The sequence below is a fragment of the Eleutherodactylus coqui genome, chromosome 11, assembly GCF_035609145.1.
Source record: "Eleutherodactylus coqui strain aEleCoq1 chromosome 11, aEleCoq1.hap1, whole genome shotgun sequence".
Lineage (NCBI taxonomy): Eukaryota > Metazoa > Chordata > Amphibia > Anura > Eleutherodactylidae > Eleutherodactylus > Eleutherodactylus coqui.
In genome coordinates this window covers 57,594,014-57,614,475 of record NC_089847.1, presented here as the reverse complement: position 1 = coordinate 57,614,475, position 20,462 = coordinate 57,594,014, and the positions used below count along the sequence as shown (strand labels likewise).

Below are 20,462 nucleotides of genomic sequence, written 5' to 3'. Positions count from 1 at the left end.
TAATGCCTGTAAATATGTTTAGAGACTTCAATAGCATCCTTCTTGAACGGTGATGGTAAATTTTCTTCATCGGGGCATCGCTTGCGCTGAGCATAGAGAATTTTCCAAAAAAGAATCATACGATGAGGATGGGATTCGAACCCATGCGTGCAGAGCACAATGGATCAGCAGTCCATCGCCTTAACCACTCGGCCACCCCATCAACAAAAGTACCTTTACCGAACCCACATTTGGAAAACAGTCGTGATGATTCTTAGGCTTCATTTTCTTTCCACATGCAACAGCGCCGTACATCAGACATTGGCTCAGCAGGTCTTGTTTTACATCCAACGTGATGACCCATGCTAATGGCATAAATACTAAACATTCAGTCCTCTCTGCTTCTCATTTATGTTGGCATTTCCCTAGCATTCCCTAAATCTGTCAATTCTGCCTTCTATCTAACTTTTAAAGTAAAACAGGCCACAATTCATGCAAGGCAAATGCATGGATTACATACCTATGGACAAATTATCCATGTCTTTTCCAAAAAGGATCGTCCCAAGCCGATTTCATTTAGAATTGTCACGATGCAAAATGACAGAGAACTGCATGCTGCTGCCAAGTATGTGATGGGACTCGACTTCCTTGCTGTTCTATAGTGGTAGCCACCTGAAACTACATGCTGCATAGGATCTGTTCACACTTAAAGGGGTGGTCTCGCGAAACCAAGTGGGGTTATACACTTCCGTATGGCCATATTAATGCACTTTGTAATGTACATTGTGCATTAAATATGAGCCATACAGAAGTTATTCCACTTACCTGCTCCGTTGCTAGCGTCCTCGTCTCCATGGTTCCGTCTAAATTCGCCGGCAGCTTGCTTTTTTAGACGCGCTTGCGCAGTCCGGTCTTCTCCATTCAGCACGAGCCGCTTCAGTGTGCTCCCCGCTACAGCTCTTCTGCGCATGCGCAGACGAGCTGTCACTGCTCGGGAGCGCGCTGAAGCGGCCATTCTGCACCATCCTCTGTTAGAGGAAGGTGCAGAAACTGGAACTGCCCAGCGGAGAAGCCCAGCCCAGCAGCCCCGAGAAGCCTCCCAGGTAAGTGATGGGTCGGGGGGGGGGGCTGCCGCTGCGCCGGGCTGCGCCGGGGGGGCTGTCGCTGCACCGGGGGGGCTGTCGCTGCGCCGGGGGGGCTGTCGCTAGGCCGGGGGGGGCTGCCGCTGTGATGGGGGGGGCTGTCGCTAGGCCGGGGGGGGGCTGCCGCTGCGCCGGGCTGCGCCGGGGGGGCTGTCGCTGCGCCGGGGGGGCTGTCGCTAGGCCGGGGGGGGGCTGCCGCTGTGATGGGGGGGCTGTCGCTAGGCCGGGGGGGGCTGCCGCTGCGCCGGGCTGCGCCGGGGGGGCTGTCGCTAGGCCGGGGGGGGGGCTGCCGCTAGGCCGGGGGAACTAGCGCTGGGCTCCGGAACCTAGCGCTGGGCTCCGGGGCCTTCACCTGGGCTGAGGGTCTAGCGCTGGGGAGCCGGGGGCTAGCGCCGGTTACCTGCTGTCTGGTCGGCGGCTGCGGGGCGTCTGGTCGGCGGCTGCGATGCGTCCGGTTGCCATGGAGACACAGCTGGCGGCGTCTCGGGAGCGCGCACGTCGGGCTGCAGCGAGCGACGGGGAAAGAGCCGGCGGCCATCTTGAGGAAACTTTTATAAGTTGCTGAAACGCTGGAACGGTAAGTACGAACCAGCTAGAAATGTCATTTACAGGGGGGCTTTGTAATGTATGTTTAATGGGGGGGACTGGGCAAAAAAAAAAATTAACTGCTTCCTCGAGACATCTCCTTTAATTTGCCATCTCTGTGACAAATAGCAAAACTTAGAACCACTCCTCAAAATCATCCTACATTTAAAAATTCTTCTCCTGGATCATCCTTGCCATCTTTCTGGTTTTCCACAGTTTTGCTCATGGGCGCTGTGGCTTAGTTGGTTAAAGCGCCTGTCTAGTAAACAGGAGATCCTGAGTTCAACTCTCAGCAGTGCCTTGTTCTCTTATTCTGCTCAATAATCAGCTTTTTTTTTCCAAAAGGGAGATGTTCATTAGCCAATGACATTAAAGATGCTCGTCCCACATCCCTAGAATACTCCACCCGAGTGGCAAAGAGTCAGCTCTGGTTTAGTTTTAACAAGTAGATGGTTGCAACGTTTTGCAAAATGTAGGATGGCATAAGGCACGATAAATTAGAGGTGCCGATTCACTATTGCCTGACTGATACGCTACATAATGCCTGTAAATATGTTTAGAGACTTCAATAGCATCCTTCTTGAACGGTGATGGTAAATTTTCTTCATCGGGGCATCGCTTGCGCTGAGCATAGAGAATTTTCCAAAAAAGAATCATACGATGAGGATGGGATTCGAACCCATGCGTGCAGAGCACAATGGATCAGCAGTCCATCGCCTTAACCACTCGGCCACCCCATCAACAAAAGTACCTTTACCGAACCCACATTTGGAAAACAGTCGTGATGATTCTTAGGCTTCATTTTCTTTCCACATGCAACAGCGCCGTACATCAGACATTGGCTCAGCAGGTCTTGTTTTACATCCAACGTGATGACCCATGCTAATGGCATAAATACTAAACATTCAGTCCTCTCTGCTTCTCATTTATGTTGGCATTTCCCTAGCATTCCCTAAATCTGTCAATTCTGCCTTCTATCTAACTTTTAAAGTAAAACAGGCCACAATTCATGCAAGGCAAATGCATGGATTACATACCTATGGACAAATTATCCATGTCTTTTCCAAAAAGGATCGTCCCAAGCCGATTTCATTTAGAATTGTCACGATGCAAAATGACAGAGAACTGCATGCTGCTGCCAAGTATGTGATGGGACTCGACTTCCTTGCTGTTCTATAGTGGTAGCCACCTGAAACTACATGCTGCATAGGATCTGTTCACACTTAAAGGGGTGGTCTCGCGAAACCAAGTGGGGTTATACACTTCCGTATGGCCATATTAATGCACTTTGTAATGTACATTGTGCATTAAATATGAGCCATACAGAAGTTATTCCACTTACCTGCTCCGTTGCTAGCGTCCTCGTCTCCATGGTTCCGTCTAAATTCGCCGGCAGCTTGCTTTTTTAGACGCGCTTGCGCAGTCCGGTCTTCTCCATTCAGCACGAGCCGCTTCAGTGTGCTCCCCGCTACAGCTCTTCTGCGCATGCGCAGACGAGCTGTCACTGCTCGGGAGCGCGCTGAAGCGGCCATTCTGCACCATCCTCTGTTAGAGGAAGGTGCAGAAACTGGAACTGCCCAGCGGAGAAGCCCAGCCCAGCAGCCCCGAGAAGCCTCCCAGGTAAGTGATGGGTCGGGGGGGGGGGCTGCCGCTGCGCCGGGCTGCGCCGGGGGGGCTGTCGCTGCACCGGGGGGGCTGTCGCTGCGCCGGGGGGGCTGTCGCTAGGCCGGGGGGGGCTGCCGCTGTGATGGGGGGGGCTGTCGCTAGGCCGGGGGGGGGCTGCCGCTGCGCCGGGCTGCGCCGGGGGGGCTGTCGCTGCGCCGGGGGGGCTGTCGCTAGGCCGGGGGGGGGGGCTGCCGCTGTGATGGGGGGGCTGTCGCTAGGCCGGGGGGGGCTGCCGCTGCGCCGGGCTGCGCCGGGGGGGCTGTCGCTAGGCCGGGGGGGGGGCTGCCGCTAGGCCGGGGGAACTAGCGCTGGGCTCCGGAACCTAGCGCTGGGCTCCGGGGCCTTCACCTGGGCTGAGGGTCTAGCGCTGGGGAGCCGGGGGCTAGCGCCGGTTACCTGCTGTCTGGTCGGCGGCTGCGGGGCGTCTGGTCGGCGGCTGCGATGCGTCCGGTTGCCATGGAGACACAGCTGGCGGCGTCTCGGGAGCGCGCACGTCGGGCTGCAGCGAGCGACGGGGAAAGAGCCGGCGGCCATCTTGAGGAAACTTTTATAAGTTGCTGAAACGCTGGAACGGTAAGTACGAACCAGCTAGAAATGTCATTTACAGGGGGGCTTTGTAATGTATGTTTAATGGGGGGGACTGGGCAAAAAAAAAAATTAACTGCTTCCTCGAGACATCTCCTTTAATTTGCCATCTCTGTGACAAATAGCAAAACTTAGAACCACTCCTCAAAATCATCCTACATTTAAAAATTCTTCTCCTGGATCATCCTTGCCATCTTTCTGGTTTTCCACAGTTTTGCTCATGGGCGCTGTGGCTTAGTTGGTTAAAGCGCCTGTCTAGTAAACAGGAGATCCTGAGTTCAACTCTCAGCAGTGCCTTGTTCTCTTATTCTGCTCAATAATCAGCTTTTTTTTCCAAAAGGGAGATGTTCACTAGCCAATGACATTAAAGATGCTCGTCCCACATCCCTAGAATACTCCACCCGAGTGGCAAAGAGTCAGCTCTGGTTTAGTTTTAACAAGAAGATGGTTGCAACGTTTTGCAAAATGTAGGATGGCATAAGGCACGATAAACTAGAGGTGCCGATTCACTATTGCCTGACTGATACGCTACATAATGCCTGTAAATATGTTTAGAGACTTCAATAGCATCCTTCTTGAACGGTGATGGTAAATTTTCTTCCTCGGGGCATCGCTTGCGCTGAGCATAGAGAATTTTCCAAAAAGGAATCATACGACGAGGATGGGATTCGAACCCATGCGTGCAGAGCACAATGGATTAGCAGTCCATCGCCTTAACCACTCGGCCACCCCGTCAACAAAAGTACCTTTACCGAACCCACATTTGGAAAACAGTCGTGATGATTCTTAGGCTTCATTTTCTTTCCACATGCAACAGCGCCGTACATCAGACATTGGCTCAGCAGGTCTTGTTTTACATCCAACGTGATGACCCATGCTAATGGCATAAATACTAAACATTCAGTCCTCTCTGCTTCTCATTTATGTTGGCATTTCCCTAGCATTCCCTAAATCTGTCAATTCTGCCTTCTATCTAACTTTTAAAGTAAAACAGGCCACAATTCATGCAAGGCAAATGCATGGATTACATACCTATGGACAAATTATCCATGTCTTTTCCAAAAAGGATCGTCCCAAGCCGATTTCATTTAGAATTGTCACGATGCAAAATGACAGAGAACTGCATGCTGCTGCCAAGTATGTGATGGGACTCGACTTCCTTGCTGTTCTATAGTGGTAGCCACCTGAAACTACATGCTGCATAGGATCTGTTCACACTTAATTTGCCATCTCTGTGACAAATAGCAAAACTTAGAACCACTCCTCAAAATCATCCTACATTTAAAAATTCTTCTCCTGGATCATCCTTGCCATCTTTCTGGTTTTCCACAGTTTTGCTCATGGGCGCTGTGGCTTAGTTGGTTAAAGCGCCTGTCTAGTAAACAGGAGATCCTGAGTTCAACTCTCAGCAGTGCCTTGTTCTCTTATTCTGCTCAATAATCAGCTTTTTTTTTCCAAAAGGGAGATGTTCATTAGCCAATGACATTAAAGATGCTCGTCCCACATCCCTAGAATACTCCACCCGAGTGGCAAAGAGTCAGCTCTGGTTTAGTTTTAACAAGTAGATGGTTGCAACGTTTTGCAAAATGTAGGATGGCATAAGGCACGATAAATTAGAGGTGCCGATTCACTATTGCCTGACTGATACGCTACATAATGCCTGTAAATATGTTTAGAGACTTCAATAGCATCCTTCTTGAACGGTGATGGTAAATTTTCTTCATCGGGGCATTGCTTGCGCTGAGCATAGAGAATTTTCCAAAAAGGAATCATACGATGAGGATGGGATTCGAACCCATGCGTGCAGAGCACAATGGATTAGCAGTCCATCGCCTTAACCACTCGGCCACCCCGTCAACAAAAGTACCTTTACCGAACCCACATTTGGAAAACAGTCGTGATGATTCTTAGGCTTCATTTTCTTTCCACATGCAACAGCGCCGTAGATCAGACATTGGCTCAGCAGGTCTTGTTTTACATCCAACGTGATGACCCATGCTAATGGCATAAATACTAAACATTCAGTCCTCTCTGCTTCTCATTTATGTTGGCATTTCCCTAGCATTCCCTAAATCTGTCAATTCTGCCTTCTATCTAACTTTTAAAGTAAAACAGGCCACAATTCATGCAAGGCAAATGCATGGATTACATACCTATGGACAAATTATCCATGTCTTTTCCAAAAAGGATCGTCCCAAGCCGATTTCATTTAGAATTGTCACGATGCAAAATGACAGAGAACTGCATGCTGCTGCCAAGTATGTGATGGGACTCGACTTCCTTGCTGTTCTATAGTGGTAGCCACCTGAAACTACATGCTGCATAGGATCTGTTCACACTTAATTTGCCATCTCTGTGACAAATAGCAAAACTTAGAACCACTCCTCAAAATCATCCTACATTTAAAAATTCTTCTCCTGGATCATCCTTGCCATCTTTCTGGTTTTCCACAGTTTTGCTCATGGGCGCTGTGGCTTAGTTGGTTAAAGCGCCTGTCTAGTAAACAGGAGATCCTGAGTTCAACTCTCAGCAGTACCTTGTTCTCTTATTCTGCTCAATAATCAGCTTTTTTTTTCCAAAAGGGAGATGTTCATTAGCCAATGACATTAAAGATGCTCGTCCCACATCCCTAGAATACTCCACCCGAGTGGCAAAGAGTCAGCTCTGGTTTAGTTTTAACAAGTAGATGGTTGCAACGTTTTGCAAAATGTAGGATGGCATAAGGCACGATAAATTAGAGGTGCCGATTCACTATTGCCTGACTGATACGCTACATAATGCCTGTAAATATGTTTAGAGACTTCAATAGCATCCTTCTTGAACGGTGATGGTAAATTTTCTTCCTCGGGGCATTGCTTGCGCTGAGCATAGAGAATTTTCCAAAAAGGAATCGTACAACGAGGATGGGATTCAAACCCATGCGTGCAGAGCACAATGGATTAGCAGTCCATCGCCTTAACCACTCGGCCACCCCGTCAACAAAAGTGCATCTACCGAACCCACATTTGGAAAACAGTCGTGATGATTCTTAGGCTTCATTTTCTTTCCACATGCAACAGCGCCGTACATCAGACATTGGCTCAGCAGGTCTTGTTTTACATCCAACGTGATGACCCATGCTAATGGCATAAATACTAAACATTCAGTCCTCTCTGCTTCTCATTTATGTTGGCATTTCCCTAGCATTCCCTAAATCTGTCAATTCTGCCTTCTATCTAACTTTTAAAGTAAAACAGGCCACAATTCATGCAAGGCAAATGCATGGATTACATACCTATGGACAAATTATCCATGTCTTTTCCAAAAAGGATCGTCCCAAGCCGATTTCATTTAGAATTGTCACGATGCAAAATGACAGAGAACTGCATGCTGCTGCCAAGTATGTGATGGGACTCGACTTCCTTGCTGTTCTATAGTGGTAGCCACCTGAAACTACATGCTGCATAGGATCTGTTCACACTTAATTTGCCATCTCTGTGACAAATAGCAAAACTTAGAACCACTCCTCAAAATCATCCTACATTTAAAAATTCTTCTCCTGGATCATCCTTGCCATCTTTCTGGTTTTCCACAGTTTTGCTCATGGGCGCTGTGGCTTAGTTGGTTAAAGCGCCTGTCTAGTAAACAGGAGATCCTGAGTTCAACTCTCAGCAGTGCCTTGTTCTCTTATTCTGCTCAATAATCAGCTTTTTTTTTCCAAAAGGGAGATGTTCATTAGCCAATGACATTAAAGATGCTCGTCCCACATCCCTAGAATACTCCACCCGAGTGGCAAAGAGTCAGCTCTGGTTTAGTTTTAACAAGTAGATGGTTGCAACGTTTTGCAAAATGTAGGATGGCATAAGGCACGATAAATTAGAGGTGCCGATTCACTATTGCCTGACTGATACGCTACATAATGCCTGTAAATATGTTTAGAGACTTCAATAGCATCCTTCTTGAACGGTGATGGTAAATTTTCTTCATCGGGGCATTGCTTGCGCTGAGCATAGAGAATTTTCCAAAAAGGAATCATACGATGAGGATGGGATTCGAACCCATGCGTGCAGAGCACAATGGATTAGCAGTCCATCGCCTTAACCACTCGGCCACCCCGTCAACAAAAGTACCTTTACCGAACCCACATTTGGAAAACAGTCGTGATGATTCTTAGGCTTCATTTTCTTTCCACATGCAACAGCGCCGTACATCAGACATTGGCTCAGCAGGTCTTGTTTTACATCCAACGTGATGACCCATGCTAATGGCATAAATACTAAACATTCAGTCCTCTCTGCTTCTCATTTATGTTGGCATTTCCCTAGCATTCCCTAAATCTGTCAATTCTGCCTTCTATCTAACTTTTAAAGTAAAACAGGCCACAATTCATGCAAGGCAAATGCATGGATTACATACCTATGGACAAATTATCCATGTCTTTTCCAAAAAGGATCGTCCCAAGCCGATTTCATTTAGAATTGTCACGATGCAAAATGACAGAGAACTGCATGCTGCTGCCAAGTATGTGATGGGACTCGACTTCCTTGCTGTTCTATAGTGGTAGCCACCTGAAACTACATGCTGCATAGGATCTGTTCACACTTAATTTGCCATCTCTGTGACAAATAGCAAAACTTAGAACCACTCCTCAAAATCATCCTACATTTAAAAATTCTTCTCCTGGATCATCCTTGCCATCTTTCTGGTTTTCCACAGTTTTGCTCATGGGCGCTGTGGCTTAGTTGGTTAAAGCGCCTGTCTAGTAAACAGGAGATCCTGAGTTCAACTCTCAGCAGTGCCTTGTTCTCTTATTCTGCTCAATAATCAGCTTTTTTTTTCCAAAAGGGAGATGTTCATTAGCCAATGACATTAAAGATGCTCGTCCCACATCCCTAGAATACTCCACCCGAGTGGCAAAGAGTCAGCTCTGGTTTAGTTTTAACAAGAAGATGGTTGCAACGTTTTGCAAAATGTAGGATGGCATAAGGCACGATAAACTAGAGGTGCCGATTCACTATTGCCTGACTGATACGCTACATAATGCCTGTAAATATGTTTAGAGACTTCAATAGCATCCTTCTTGAATGGTGATGGTAAATTTTCTTCCTCGGGGCATTGCTTGCGCTGAGCATAGAGAATTTTCCAAAAAGGAATCATACGACGAGGATGGGATTCGAACCCATGCGTGCAGAGCACAATAGATTAGCAGTCCATCGCCTTAACCACTCGGCCACCCCGTCAACAAAAGTACCTTTACCGAACCCACATTTGGAAAACAGTCGTGATGATTCTTAGGCTTCATTTTCTTTCCACATGCAACAGCGCCGTACATCAGACATTGGCTCAGCAGGTCTTGTTTTACATCCAACGTGATGACCCATGCTAATGGCATAAATACTAAACATTCAGTCCTCTCTGCTTCTCATTTATGTTGGCATTTCCCTAGCATTCCCTAAATCTGTCAATTCTGCCTTCTATCTAACTTTTAAAGTAAAACAGGCCACAATTCATGCAAGGCAAATGCATGGATTACATACCTATGGACAAATTATCCATGTCTTTTCCAAAAAGGATCGTCCCAAGCCGATTTCATTTAGAATTGTCACGATGCAAAATGACAGAGAACTGCATGCTGCTGCCAAGTATGTGATGGGACTCGACTTCCTTGCTGTTCTATAGTGGTAGCCACCTGAAACTACATGCTGCATAGGATCTGTTCACACTTAAAGGGGTGGTCTCGCGAAACCAAGTGGGGTTATACACTTCCGTATGGCCATATTAATGCACTTTGTAATGTACATTGTGCATTAAATATGAGCCATACAGAAGTTATTCCACTTACCTGCTCCGTTGCTAGCGTCCTCGTCTCCATGGTTCCGTCTAAATTCGCCGGCAGCTTGCTTTTTTAGACGCGCTTGCGCAGTCCGGTCTTCTCCATTCAGCACGAGCCGCTTCAGTGTGCTCCCCGCTACAGCTCTTCTGCGCATGCGCAGACGAGCTGTCACTGCTCGGGAGCGCGCTGAAGCGGCCATTCTGCACCATCCTCTGTTAGAGGAAGGTGCAGAAACTGGAGCTGCCCAGCGGAGAAGCCCAGCCCAGCAGCCCCGAGAAGCCTCCCAGGTAAGTGATGGGTCGGGGGGGGGGGCTGCCGCTGCGCCGGGGGGGCTGTCGCTGCACCGGGGGGGCTGTCGCTGCGCCGGGGGGGCTGTCGCTAGGCCGGGGGGGGCTGCCGCTGTGATGGGGGGGGCTGTCGCTAGGCCGGGGGGGGGCTGCCGCTGCGCCGGGCTGCGCCGGGGGGGCTGTCGCTGCGCCGGGGGGGCTGTCGCTAGGCCGGGGGGGGCTGCCGCTGTGATGGGGGGGCTGTCGCTAGGCCGGGGGGGGGCTGCCGCTGCGCCGGGCTGCGCCGGGGGGGCTGTCGCTAGGCCGGGGGGGGGCTGCCGCTAGGCCGGGGGAACTAGCGCTGGGCTCCGGAACCTAGCGCTGGGCTCCGGGGCCTTCACCTGGGCTGAGGGTCTAGCGCTGGGGAGCCGGGGGCTAGCGCCGGTTACCTGCTGTCTGGTCGGCGGCTGCGGGGCGTCTGGTCGGCGGCTGCGATGCGTCCGGTTGCCATGGAGACACAGCTGGCGGCGTCTCGGGAGCGCGCACGTCGGGCTGCAGCGAGCGACGGGGAAAGAGCCGGCGGCCATCTTGAGGAAACTTTTATAAGTTGCTGAAACGCTGGAACGGTAAGTACGAACCAGCTAGAAATGTCATTTACAGGGGGGCTTTGTAATGTATGTTTAATGGGGGGGACTGGGCAAAAAAAAAAATTAACTGCTTCCTCGAGACATCTCCTTTAATTTGCCATCTCTGTGACAAATAGCAAAACTTAGAACCACTCCTCAAAATCATCCTACATTTAAAAATTCTTCTCCTGGATCATCCTTGCCATCTTTCTGGTTTTCCACAATTTTGCTCATGGGCGCTGTGGCTTAGTTGGTTAAAGCGCCTGTCTAGTAAACAGGAGATCCTGAGTTCAACTCTCAGCAGTGCCTTGTTCTCTTATTCTGCTCAATAATCAGCTTTTTTTTCCAAAAGGGAGATGTTCACTAGCCAATGACATTAAAGATGCTCGTCCCACATCCCTAGAATACTCCACCCGAGTGGCAAAGAGTCAGCTCTGGTTTAGTTTTAACAAGAAGATGGTTGCAACGTTTTGCAAAATGTAGGATGGCATAAGGCACGATAAACTAGAGGTGCCGATTCACTATTGCCTGACTGATACGCTACATAATGCCTGTAAATATGTTTAGAGACTTCAATAGCATCCTTCTTGAACGGTGATGGTAAATTTTCTTCCTCGGGGCATCGCTTGCGCTGAGCATAGAGAATTTTCCAAAAAGGAATCATACGACGAGGATGGGATTCGAACCCATGCGTGCAGAGCACAATGGATTAGCAGTCCATCGCCTTAACCACTCGGCCACCCCATCAACAAAAGTACCTTTACCGAACCCACATTTGGAAAACAGTCGTGATGATTCTTAGGCTTCATTTTCTTTCCACATGCAACAGCGCCGTACATCAGACATTGGCTCAGCAGGTCTTGTTTTACATCCAACGTGATGACCCATGCTAATGGCATAAATACTAAACATTCAGTCCTCTCTGCTTCTCATTTATGTTGGCATTTCCCTAGCATTCCCTAAATCTGTCAATTCTGCCTTCTATCTAACTTTTAAAGTAAAACAGGCCACAATTCATGCAAGGCAAATGCATGGATTACATACCTATGGACAAATTATCCATGTCTTTTCCAAAAAGGATCGTCCCAAGCCGATTTCATTTAGAATTGTCACGATGCAAAATGACAGAGAACTGCATGCTGCTGCCAAGTATGTGATGGGACTCGACTTCCTTGCTGTTCTATAGTGGTAGCCACCTGAAACTACATGCTGCATAGGATCTGTTCACACTTAATTTGCCATCTCTGTGACAAATAGCAAAACTTAGAACCACTCCTCAAAATCATCCTACATTTAAAAATTCTTCTCCTGGATTATCCTTGCCATCTTTCTGGTTTTCCACAGTTTTGCTCATGGGCGCTGTGGCTTAGTTGGTTAAAGCGCCTGTCTAGTAAACAGGAGATCCTGAGTTCAACTCTCAGCAGTGCCTTGTTCTCTTATTCTGCTCAATAATCAGCTTTTTTTTTCCAAAAGGGAGATGTTCATTAGCCAATGACATTAAAGATGCTTGTCCCACATCCCTAGAATACTCCACCCGAGTGGCAAAGAGTCAGCTCTGGTTTAGTTTTAACAAGTAGATGGTTGCAACGTTTTGCAAAATGTAGGATGGCATAAGGCACGATAAATTAGAGGTGCCGATTCACTATTGCCTGACTGATACGCTACATAATGCCTGTAAATATGTTTAGAGACTTCAATAGCATCCTTCTTGAACGGTGATGGTAAATTTTCTTCATCGGGGCATTGCTTGCGCTGAGCATAGAGAATTTTCCAAAAAGGAATCATACGATGAGGATGGGATTCGAACCCATGCGTGCAGAGCACAATGGATTAGCAGTCCATCGCCTTAACCACTCGGCCACGCCGTCAACAAAAGTACCTTTACCGAACCCACATTTGGAAAACAGTCGTGATGATTCTTAGGCTTCATTTTCTTTCCACATGCAACAGCGCCGTACATCAGACATTGGCTCAGCAGGTCTTGTTTTACATCCAACGTGATGACCCATGCTAATGGCATAAATACTAAACATTCAGTCCTCTCTGCTTCTCATTTATGTTGGCATTTCCCTAGCATTCCCTAAATCTGTCAATTCTGCCTTCTATCTAACTTTTAAAGTAAAACAGGCCACAATTCATGCAAGGCAAATGCATGGATTACATACCTATGGACAAATTATCCATGTCTTTTCCAAAAAGGATCGTCCCAAGCCGATTTCATTTAGAATTGTCACGATGCAAAATGACAGAGAACTGCATGCTGCTGCCAAGTATGTGATGGGACTCGACTTCCTTGCTGTTCTATAGTGGTAGCCACCTGAAACTACATGCTGCATAGGATCTGTTCACACTTAATTTGCCATCTCTGTGACAAATAGCAAAACTTAGAACCACTCCTCAAAATCATCCTACATTTAAAAATTCTTCTCCTGGATCATCCTTGCCATCTTTCTGGTTTTCCACAGTTTTGCTCATGGGCGCTGTGGCTTAGTTGGTTAAAGCGCCTGTCTAGTAAACAGGAGATCCTGAGTTCAACTCTCAGCAGTGCCTTGTTCTCTTATTCTGCTCAATAATCAGCTTTTTTTTTCCAAAAGGGAGATGTTCATTAGCCAATGACATTAAAGATGCTCGTCCCACATCCCTAGAATACTCCACCCGAGTGGCAAAGAGTCAGCTCTGGTTTAGTTTTAACAAGTAGATGGTTGCAACGTTTTGCAAAATGTAGGATGGCATAAGGCACGATAAATTAGAGGTGCCGATTCACTATTGCCTGACTGATACGCTACATAATGCCTGTAAATATGTTTAGAGACTTCAATAGCATCCTTCTTGAACGGTGATGGTAAATTTTCTTCCTCGGGGCATTGCTTGCGCTGAGCATAGAGAATTTTCCAAAAAGGAATCGTACAACGAGGATGGGATTCAAACCCATGCGTGCAGAGCACAATGGATTAGCAGTCCATCGCCTTAACCACTCGGCCACCCCGTCAACAAAAGTGCATCTACCGAACCCACATTTGGAAAACAGTCGTGATGATTCTTAGGCTTCATTTTCTTTCCACATGCAACAGCGCCGTACATCAGACATTGGCTCAGCAGGTCTTGTTTTACATCCAACGTGATGACCCATGCTAATGGCATAAATACTAAACATTCAGTCCTCTCTGCTTCTCATTTATGTTGGCATTTCCCTAGCATTCCCTAAATCTGTCAATTCTGCCTTCTATCTAACTTTTAAAGTAAAACAGGCCACAATTCATGCAAGGCAAATGCATGGATTACATACCTATGGACAAATTATCCATGTCTTTTCCAAAAAGGATCGTCCCAAGCCGATTTCATTTAGAATTGTCACGATGCAAAATGACAGAGAACTGCATGCTGCTGCCAAGGTTGTGATGGGACTCGACTTCCTTGCTGTTCTATAGTGGTAGCCACCTGAAACTACATGCTGCATAGGATCTGTTCACACTTAATTTGCCATCTCTGTGACAAATAGCAAAACTTAGAACCACTCCTCAAAATCATCCTACATTTAAAAATTCTTCTCCTGGATCATCCTTGCCATCTTTCTGGTTTTCCACAGTTTTGCTCATGGGCGCTGTGGCTTAGTTGGTTAAAGCGCCTGTCTAGTAAACAGGAGATCCTGAGTTCAACTCTCAGCAGTGCCTTGTTCTCTTATTCTGCTCAATAATCAGCTTTTTTTTTCCAAAAGGGAGATGTTCATTAGCCAATGACATTAAAGATGCTCGTCCCACATCCCTAGAATACTCCACCCGAGTGGCAAAGAGTCAGCTCTGGTTTAGTTTTAACAAGTAGATGGTTGCAACGTTTTGCAAAATGTAGGATGGCATAAGGCACGATAAATTAGAGGTGCCGATTCACTATTGCCTGACTGATACGCTACATAATGCCTGTAAATATGTTTAGAGACTTCAATAGCATCCTTCTTGAACGGTGATGGTAAATTTTCTTCCTCGGGGCATTGCTTGCGCTGAGCATAGAGAATTTTCCAAAAAGGAATCGTACAACGAGGATGGGATTCAAACCCATGCGTGCAGAGCACAATGGATTAGCAGTCCATCGCCTTAACCACTCGGCCACCCCGTCAACAAAAGTGCATCTACCGAACCCACATTTGGAAAACAGTCGTGATGATTCTTAGGCTTCATTTTCTTTCCACATGCAACAGCGCCGTACATCAGACATTGGCTCAGCAGGTCTTGTTTTACATCCAACGTGATGACCCATGCTAATGGCATAAATACTAAACATTCAGTCCTCTCTGCTTCTCATTTATGTTGGCATTTCCCTAGCATTCCCTAAATCTGTCAATTCTGCCTTCTATCTAACTTTTAAAGTAAAACAGGCCACAATTCATGCAAGGCAAATGCATGGATTACATACCTATGGACAAATTATCCATGTCTTTTCCAAAAAGGATCGTCCCAAGCCGATTTCATTTAGAATTGTCACGATGCAAAATGACAGAGAACTGCATGCTGCTGCCAAGGTTGTGATGGGACTCGACTTCCTTGCTGTTCTATAGTGGTAGCCACCTGAAACTACATGCTGCATAGGATCTGTTCACACTTAATTTGCCATCTCTGTGACAAATAGCAAAACTTAGAACCACTCCTCAAAATCATCCTACATTTAAAAATTCTTCTCCTGGATCATCCTTGCCATCTTTCTGGTTTTCCACAGTTTTGCTCATGGGCGCTGTGGCTTAGTTGGTTAAAGTGCCTGTCTAGTAAACAGGAGATCCTGAGTTCAACTCTCAGCAGTGCCTTGTTCTCTTATTCTGTTAATAATCAGCTTTTTTTTCCAAAAGGGAGATGTTCACTAGCCAATGACATTAAAGATGCTCGTCCCACATCCCTAGAATACTCCACCCGAGTGGCAAAGAGTCAGCTCTGGTTTAGTTTTAACAAGAAGATGGTTGCAACGTTTTGCAAAATGTAGGATGGCATAAGGCACGATAAACTAGAGGTGCCGATTCACTATTGCCTGACTGATACGCTACATAATGCCTGTAAATATGTTTAGAGACTTCAATAGCATCCTTCTTGAATGGTGATGGTAAATTTTCTTCCTCGGGGCATTGCTTGCGCTGAGCATAGAGAATTTTCCAAAAAGGAATCATACGACGAGGATGGGATTCGAACCCATGCGTGCAGAGCACAATGGATTAGCAGTCCATCGCCTTAACCACTCGGCCACCCCGTCAACAAAAGTACCTTTACCGAACCCACATTTGGAAAACAGTCGTGATGATTCTTAGGCTTCATTTTCTTTCCACATGCAACAGCGCCGTACATCAGACATTGGCTCAGCAGGTCTTGTTTTACATCCAACGTGATGACCCATGCTAATGGCATAAATACTAAACATTCAGTCCTCTCTGCTTCTCATTTATGTTGGCATTTCCCTAGCATTCCCTAAATCTGTCAATTCTGCCTTCTATCTAACTTTTAAAGTAAAACAGGCCACAATTCATGCAAGGCAAATGCATGGATTACATACCTATGGACAAATTATCCATGTCTTTTCCAAAAAGGATCGTCCCAAGCCGATTTCATTTAGAATTGTCACGATGCAAAATGACAGAGAACTGCATGCTGCTGCCAAGTATGTGATGGGACTCGACTTCCTTGCTGTTCTATAGTGGTAGCCACCTGAAACTACATGCTGCATAGGATCTGTTCACACTTAATTTGCCATCTCTGTGACAAATAGCAAAACTTAGAACCACTCCTCAAAATCATCCTACATTTAAAAATTCTTCTCCTGGATCATCCTTGCCATCTTTCTGGTTTTCCACGGTTTTGCTCATGGGCGCTGTGGCTTAGTTGGTTAAAGCGCCTGTCTAGTAAATAGGAGATCCTGAGTTCAACTCTCAGCAGTGCCTTGTTCTCTTATTCTGCTCAATAATCAGCTTTTTTTTCCAAAAGGGAGATGTTCACTAGCCAATGACATTAAAGATGCTCGTCCCACATCCCTAGAATACTCCACCCGAGTGGCAAAGAGTCAGCTCTGGTTTAGTTTTAACAAGTAGATGGTTGCAACGTTTTGCAAAATGTAGGATGGCATAAGGCACGATAAACTAGAGGTGCCGATTCACTATTGCCTGACTGATACGCTACATAATGCCTGTAAATATGTTTAGAGACTTCAATAGCATCCTTCTTGAATGGTGATGGTAAATTTTCTTCCTCGGGGCATTGCTTGCGCTGAGCATAGAGAATTTTCCAAAAAGGAATCGTACGACGAGGATGGGATTCAAACCCATGCGTGCAGAGCACAATGGATTAGCAGTGTATCGCCTTAACCACTCGGCCACCCCGTCAACAAAAGTACCTTTACCGAACCCACATTTGGAAAACAGTCGAGATGATTCTTAGGCTTCATTTTCTTTCCACATGCAACAGCGCCGTACATCAGACATTGGCTCAGCAGGTCTTGTTTTACATCCAACGTGATGACCCATGCTAATGGCATAAATACTAAACATTCAGTCCTCTCTGCTTCTCATTTATGTTGGCATCTCCCTAGCATTCCCTAAATCTGTCAATTCTGCCTTCTATCTAACTTTTAAAGTAAAACAGGCCACAATTCATGCAAGGCAAATGCATGGATTACATACCTATGGACAAATTATCCATGTCTTTTCCAAAAAGGATCGTCCCAAGCCGATTTCATTTAGAATTGTCACGATGCAAAATGACAGAGAACTGCATGCTGCTGCCAAGGTTGTGATGGGACTCGACTTCCTTGCTGTTCTATAGTGGTAGCCACCTGAAACTACATGCTGCATAGGATCTGTTCACACTTAATTTGCCATCTCTGTGACAAATAGCAAAACTTAGAACCACTCCTCAAAATCATCCTACATTTAAAAATTCTTCTCCTGGATCATCCTTGCCATCTTTCTGGTTTTCCACAGTTTTGCTCATGGGCGCTGTGGCTTAGTTGGTTAAAGCGCCTGTCTAGTAAACAGGAGATCCTGAGTTCAACTCTCAGCAGTGCCTTGTTCTCTTATTCTGCTCAATAATCAGCTTTTTTTTTCCAAAAGGGAGATGTTCATTAGCCAATGACATTAAAGATGCTCGTCCCACATCCCTAGAATACTCCACCCGAGTGGCAAAGAGTCAGCTCTGGTTTAGTTTTAACAAGTAGATGGTTGCAACGTTTTGCAAAATGTAGGATGGCATAAGGCACGATAAATTAGAGGTGCCGATTCACTATTGCCTGACTGATACGCTACATAATGCCTGTAAATATGTTTAGAGACTTCAATAGCATCCTTCTTGAAGGGTGATGGTAAATTTTCTTCCTCAGGGCATCGCTTGCGCTGAGCATAGAGAATTTTCCAAAAAGGAATCATACGACGAGGATGGGATTCGAACCCATGCGTGCAGAGCACAATGGATTAGCAGTCCATCGCCTTAACCACCTTTACCGAACCCACATTTGGAAAACAGTTGTGATGATTCTTAGGCTTCATTTTCTTTCCACATGCAACAGCGCCGTACATCAGACATTGGCTCAGCAGGTCTTGTTTTACATCCAACGTGATGACCCATGCTAATGGCATACATACTAAACATTCAGTCCTCTCTGCTTCTCATTTATGTTGGCATTTCCCTAGCATTCCCTAAATCTGTCAATTCTGCCTTCTATCTAACTTTTAAAGTAAAACAGGCCACAATTCATGCAAGGCAAATGCATGGATTACATACCTATGGACAAATTATCCATGTCTTTTCCAAAAAGGATCGTCCCAAGCCGATTTCATTTAGAATTGTCACGATGCAAAATGACAGAGAACTGCATGCTGCTGCCAAGTATGTGATGGGACTCGACTTCCTTGCTGTTCTATAGTGGTAGCCACCTGAAACTACATGCTGCATAGGATCTGTTCACACTTAATTTGCCATCTCTGTGACAAATAGCAAAACTTAGAACCACTCCTCAAAATTATCCTACATTTAAAAATTCTTCTCCTGGATCATCCTTGCCATCTTTCTGGTTTTCCACAGTTTTGCTCATGGGCGCTGTGGCTTAGTTGGTTAAAGCGCCTGTCTAGTAAATAGGAGATCCTGAGTTCAACTCTCAGCAGTGCCTTGTTCTCTTATTCTGCTCAATAATCAGCTTTTTTTTCCAAAAGGGAGATGTTCACTAGCCAATGACATTAAAGATGCTCGTCCCCCATCCCTAGAATACTCCACCCAAGTGGCAAAGAGTCAGCTCTGGTTTAGTTTTAACAAGTAGATGGTTGCAACGTTTTGCAAAATGTAGGATGGCATAAGGCACGATAAACTAGAGGTGCCGATTCACTATTGCCTGACTGATACGCTACATAATGCCTGTAAATATGTTTAGAGACTTCAATAGCATCCTTCTTGAATGGTGATGGTAAATTTTCTTCCTCGGGGCATTGCTTGCGCTGAGCATAGAGAATTTTCCAAAAAGGAATCGTACGACGAGGATGGGATTCAAACCCATGCGTGCAGAGCACAATGGATTAGCAGTGTATCGCCTTAACCACTCGGCCACCCCGTCAACAAAAGTACCTTTACCGAACCCACATTTGGAAAACAGTCGAGATGATTCTTAGGCTTCATTTTCTTTCCACATGCAACAGCGCCGTACATCAGACATTGGCTCAGCAGGTCTTGTTTTACATCCAACGTGATGACCCATGCTAATGGCATAAATACTAAACATTCAGTCCTCTCTGCTTCTCATTTATGTTGGCATCTCCCTAGCATTCCCTAAATCTGTCAATTCTGCCTTCTATCTAACTTTTAAAGTAAAACAGGCCACAATTCATGCAAGGCAAATGCATGGATTACATACCTATGGACAAATTATCCATGTCTTTTCCAAAAAGGATCGTCCCAAGCCGATTTCATTTAGAATTGTCACGATGCAAAATGACAGAGAACTGCATGCTGCTGCCAAGGTTGTGATGGGACTTGACTTCCTTGCTGTTCTATAGTGGTAGCCACCTGAAACTACATGCTGCATAGGATCTGTTCACACTTAATTTGCCATCTCTGTGACAAATAGCAAAACTTAGAACCACTCCTCAAAATCATCCTACATTTAAAAATTCTTCTCCTGGATCATCCTTGCCATCTTTCTGGTTTTCCACAGTTTTGCTCATGGGCGCTGTGGCTTAGTTGGTTAAAGCGCCTGTCTAGTAAACAGGAGATCCTGAGTTCAACTGTCAGCAGTGCCTTGTTCTCTTATTCTGCTCAATAATCAGCTTTTTTTTTTCCAAAAGGGAGATGTTCATTAGCCAATGACATTAAAGATGCTCGTCCCACATCCCTAGAATACTCCACCCGAGTGGCAAAGAGTCAGCTCTGGTTTAGTTTTAACAAGTAGATGGTTGCAACGTTTTGCAAAATGTAGGATGGCATAAGGCACGATAAATTAGAGGTGCCGATTCACTATTGCCTGACTGATACGCTACATAATGCCTGTAAATATGTTTAGAGACTTCAATAGCATCCTTCTTGAACGGTGATGGTAAATTTTCTTCCTCGGGGCATTGCTTGCGCTGAGCATAGAGAATTTTCCAAAAAGGAATCATACGACGAGGATGGGATTCGAACGCATGCGTGCAGAGCACAATGGATTAGCAGTGTATCGCCTTAACCACTCGGCCACCCCGTCAACAAAAGTACCTTTACCGAACCCACATTTGGAAAACAGTCGAGATGATTCTTAGGCTTCATTTTCTTTCCACATGCAACAGCGCCGTACATCAGACATTGGCTCAGCAGGTCTT

The 20,462-nt window shown here is 46.1% G+C and overlaps 12 non-coding genes across 12 annotated transcripts; 10 read left to right on the top strand and 2 right to left on the bottom strand.

Moving 5' to 3' along the window:
• Positions 1-1,933: 1,933 nt before the first annotated feature.
• TRNAT-AGU (transfer RNA threonine (anticodon AGU)) lies at positions 1,934-2,007 on the top strand. The gene has a single exon. It is a non-coding gene; the product is annotated as a tRNA-Thr (tRNA).
• Positions 2,008-4,179: 2,172 nt separating this feature from the next.
• Positions 4,180-4,253, top strand: TRNAT-AGU (transfer RNA threonine (anticodon AGU)). Its single transcript has one exon. It is a non-coding gene; the product is annotated as a tRNA-Thr (tRNA).
• Positions 4,254-4,609: 356 nt separating this feature from the next.
• Positions 4,610-4,691, bottom strand: TRNAS-GCU (transfer RNA serine (anticodon GCU)). The gene has a single exon. It is a non-coding gene; the product is annotated as a tRNA-Ser (tRNA).
• A 608-nt stretch (positions 4,692-5,299) lies between these two features.
• TRNAT-AGU (transfer RNA threonine (anticodon AGU)) lies at positions 5,300-5,373 on the top strand. The gene has a single exon. It is a non-coding gene; the product is annotated as a tRNA-Thr (tRNA).
• Positions 5,374-7,541: 2,168 nt separating this feature from the next.
• Positions 7,542-7,615, top strand: TRNAT-AGU (transfer RNA threonine (anticodon AGU)). Its single transcript has one exon. It is a non-coding gene; the product is annotated as a tRNA-Thr (tRNA).
• Positions 7,616-8,662: 1,047 nt separating this feature from the next.
• TRNAT-AGU (transfer RNA threonine (anticodon AGU)) lies at positions 8,663-8,736 on the top strand. Its single transcript has one exon. It is a non-coding gene; the product is annotated as a tRNA-Thr (tRNA).
• Positions 8,737-10,895: 2,159 nt separating this feature from the next.
• Positions 10,896-10,969, top strand: TRNAT-AGU (transfer RNA threonine (anticodon AGU)). Its single transcript has one exon. It is a non-coding gene; the product is annotated as a tRNA-Thr (tRNA).
• A 1,046-nt stretch (positions 10,970-12,015) lies between these two features.
• Positions 12,016-12,089, top strand: TRNAT-AGU (transfer RNA threonine (anticodon AGU)). The gene has a single exon. It is a non-coding gene; the product is annotated as a tRNA-Thr (tRNA).
• Positions 12,090-13,136: 1,047 nt separating this feature from the next.
• Positions 13,137-13,210, top strand: TRNAT-AGU (transfer RNA threonine (anticodon AGU)). The gene has a single exon. It is a non-coding gene; the product is annotated as a tRNA-Thr (tRNA).
• A 1,047-nt stretch (positions 13,211-14,257) lies between these two features.
• TRNAT-AGU (transfer RNA threonine (anticodon AGU)) lies at positions 14,258-14,331 on the top strand. Its single transcript has one exon. It is a non-coding gene; the product is annotated as a tRNA-Thr (tRNA).
• A 1,476-nt stretch (positions 14,332-15,807) lies between these two features.
• TRNAS-GCU (transfer RNA serine (anticodon GCU)) lies at positions 15,808-15,889 on the bottom strand. Its single transcript has one exon. It is a non-coding gene; the product is annotated as a tRNA-Ser (tRNA).
• Positions 15,890-17,617: 1,728 nt separating this feature from the next.
• Positions 17,618-17,691, top strand: TRNAT-AGU (transfer RNA threonine (anticodon AGU)). The gene has a single exon. It is a non-coding gene; the product is annotated as a tRNA-Thr (tRNA).
• Positions 17,692-20,462: the final 2,771 nt, after the last annotated feature.